Genomic DNA, 3,382 nt, shown 5'->3' on the forward strand with positions numbered 1-3,382 from the left:
GGATCTAGAAGAAAGGACTGATAGGGTATTTTTCTGTGTTCTGCAAATAAGCTTTGTTCTCCCTTGATGCGTCTTAGGCTGTGCCCTAAGAGGGTAACAGTAAGAGCACAGCTCTTCATTTAGTAGAGGAAAACTTTGAGAACATAACTGCAACCTCCCAAAGGGCTTACAAACTTACTGGATAAATAAAAGAATGCTTAAATTTAGTCTTAAAGCTGCAGCTGGAGAAAGACTTGAGTCTTCCAGAATGGGACTGGGACTACCATTTACTGATAGCTAAAAAGGTGATCAAATATACATGAATTCAAAAATGCAAAATGAGATAGTAACTTGGTCCAGAACCCTCCTCAAAATAGACTTGTTTCTAAGTTGTCTTTTGCTTTCCTGTCATTCTTTCTGGAAATGATTAGTGGGACTAAGCACAATTTAAAATTGTAAACTTCTGCCTTCCAATATGGGTGGCTCTTTCATAAAAACAGTCTCTGAAGTCATTCACATGCAACATTTTGGAGGCTCTAACCAAGGTGGCAGAGATCTAACTTGTGACCAAAACTTTTCAGATGTATTTCTAAGAAAAATTTTTAGTCAGTAATCATTTCAGAAAAGTTTTGAAAGACTTTTCCTTTTTTTTATAATCAATAATGAATTTGGAAAGAGGCTCTTCTACCTGCTTTGTGATCAGATGTCTTCCATGTAGCCAAAGTTGCATCCCTTCATGCAGACCCAGCAGATAGGACACAAGCATAAAGTATGGACTGACAAGCACGGACTGACGTCCCTGTAAAGTGTGGTTTACAGGGATGTCAGTCCATGGCTGGCAATACATTGAATGTCAGCACTAGTGGAAGAAGGTACAATGAGCTGCCAGCAGACACATTTTTAAGTGACACCATGTGCATGCAGTGAAGTCTGTGGTAGCTTGTGCATGGTGTATGTTAAGAAAGTTGCTTTCAATAGACAAATAGGTGCTTTAATGACAGAAATGGAGCATAGTATCTTGAAACCAGATAGGGAGTCTGTAACAGCTGTTCAGCTATTTCTTAAAATGCACCCTTACTACTATGGAAGAAATGCAAGACACATGGTGAGACTGCAGCCACTATTTATATACATCCCCTCAGTCCCAGGAGAAATTTCTTTCATTTATGAATATCACAGTTTTAAAATAAAAAGCCAACATATTTTATGGGTTACATTTATGTATTCAGAGTTGTGAATGTGTACTATCATTGTGTGGTAGATGCCAATCCTAGATTTAAAACTTCTTTTTCTCTCAGGCTGGAAACATATTATTCACATCTGGAGCTCACTAGAAAGGGGCATCAAGAGTTGTTTGGCAACTTGCATACATAATTATTTCTGTACTAGAAGCTTCAGTACAGAAGCCCCAAGGGCAAAGGGCAAAGTACCTCAGACATCATGCAGATAAAGCTCATGTGGGTGTGGAGAAATATCTTTTATAGCTTGTATGGAGTATGAATAGTAAAGCTGACATTTATTAAACATGTAAACTGTTATAAGTGTTCATATCCAAAATTTTCTGTTCTCTATAGGCAAAACATTTGTTTTAATTTGCCCAAATTAAGACCAAGCAGTGAGAGAACACTAGTCAATATTCTTTTTCCTGAAAGAAAAGACTGGTTTAGATATGCTTATTATATGTATATTTCACCTCCCGAAGGTACAGGTATTTCAGACATAGCAAGGCCATTCAGAATGTTGCTAGAACGACAAGTTCAAATTTCCTTAGGAGCCTTCTTGAAAGAAAAAACTGACTGTATTTTGGACCATCAAAAAGAGTGTGGCTCACATTAATTTTGGATGCTTGTATATGTCCTCTTCCAGACATAATTTGCTTATTGTTTTAAAACTGTTTGGAACTGCCTTTTAAAGCATATCTTCTATTCTAGAATGCTGCTCCAAACACATTTAAGTGACTGACTTCTGGATTTCATTCTTCTCTTTCCTCTGCCAATTTTGAGTGGCCCAATTAGACCTTTTTAAAATAAAACCTCAGTATCAGGCTTATTATTGCACTGAATTAGATATTTCTTTATAATTGCATCATTAATATTACAGATCTACCTTTTAAAACCTTGACTCTTTGGTAACAAGTGTTGCAGACAAATTGAAAAATTGGCATTCTGATTACAAGCAAGAGAAGACTCTCCGGGAAGTATATTTTGCTGCTTTAAGTAAGATATTCACAAAATAATAGCAAGGAGCTAAACACTATTCAGAATTTTAGGCTATGGTTTATAGGAAATAGTCATTTATGTTAATGTCTCCCATATTGCAAGAGTATAGGCAATCATGAATCATGATTTAGCTGTCCAAAATCCTATATTAAAACTTCAAGGGAACTCCAAGTAAATCTTAGAGCTTTGTCAAGCTTTTGTGCTTCTTGTGTCCATTGCAGTCCCTGAAGAGAGAAGGCAACAGGGTCACACCTGTTCCTTGAAATTAATCATATAATTTATGCTCAAGTGGCTTTGGGGTCACAATACAGAGATACAAAATCCCCAAAGGACAAAACAGATTCTTTCATCTGCATGATTTAAACAGGTGTTGCCACCTTTTATGCCAGCTGCCAAATCTTGGCAGAAAGCAGTGCTAAGGAATAGAAAATGAAAATAAAGCAGCAGTATATTGTCCTGAAATGTGTGTGTCACTCGTTGGTTTTTATTCCACATGCGACTTGCAGAAGTGCATAAGTAGGAAGGAGATGCCATTCTGTTTGCAATATACTTTTCTGACCCTTGGACATACTGAGTGCTAATCCTGAGCTAGCTGATGAATAATCACTGTAGGCCAAAGAGTTGAAAAATGCTGTATATATTTTTGAGTGAGTTTCTTACCAAATTAGAACTGAAAGATAAGTGTGGATTGGAGCTGAAAGCTTGGGTTTGTTTTCAAAATTCAAACATAGTTAAAGGCAAGAGTTTGGCACAGAACTTGCGATTCTATAAAGTTATAAGTTCTAAAATAGGTTGGTGTGACAAATCTTCCTTATTTATAACAGAAGATTTCTATATGAATTGCTGGTTAGAAGTACTGGAGTAATATGGGTAACAAAATACCTTGCTTATGGTGTGCATTTATGAGGAATTGCAGATGCTTCTTTTTGATCACTGAAACAGAACTGGCCGTTCAAATCCTGAAGAATAAACAAATGTGATATTTACAGAGATTTAGAGTTTGTGCAGCTGATCTATATAAATTCTTAAGGGAAAGAGGATACACATAACTCCATCTAGTGAAAAGAGACCTTTAAAACTTAATTATATGGTTAATTTTTCAAGACAGAATTTGAACTTGGTATGAAAAATCTTAAAAATATATATAAAAATAGAATAAGTAGGTAACTTCTATTACTGCAGTT

The sequence above is a fragment of the Agelaius phoeniceus genome, chromosome 2, assembly GCF_051311805.1.
Source record: "Agelaius phoeniceus isolate bAgePho1 chromosome 2, bAgePho1.hap1, whole genome shotgun sequence".
Classification (NCBI taxonomy): domain Eukaryota; kingdom Metazoa; phylum Chordata; class Aves; order Passeriformes; family Icteridae; genus Agelaius; species Agelaius phoeniceus.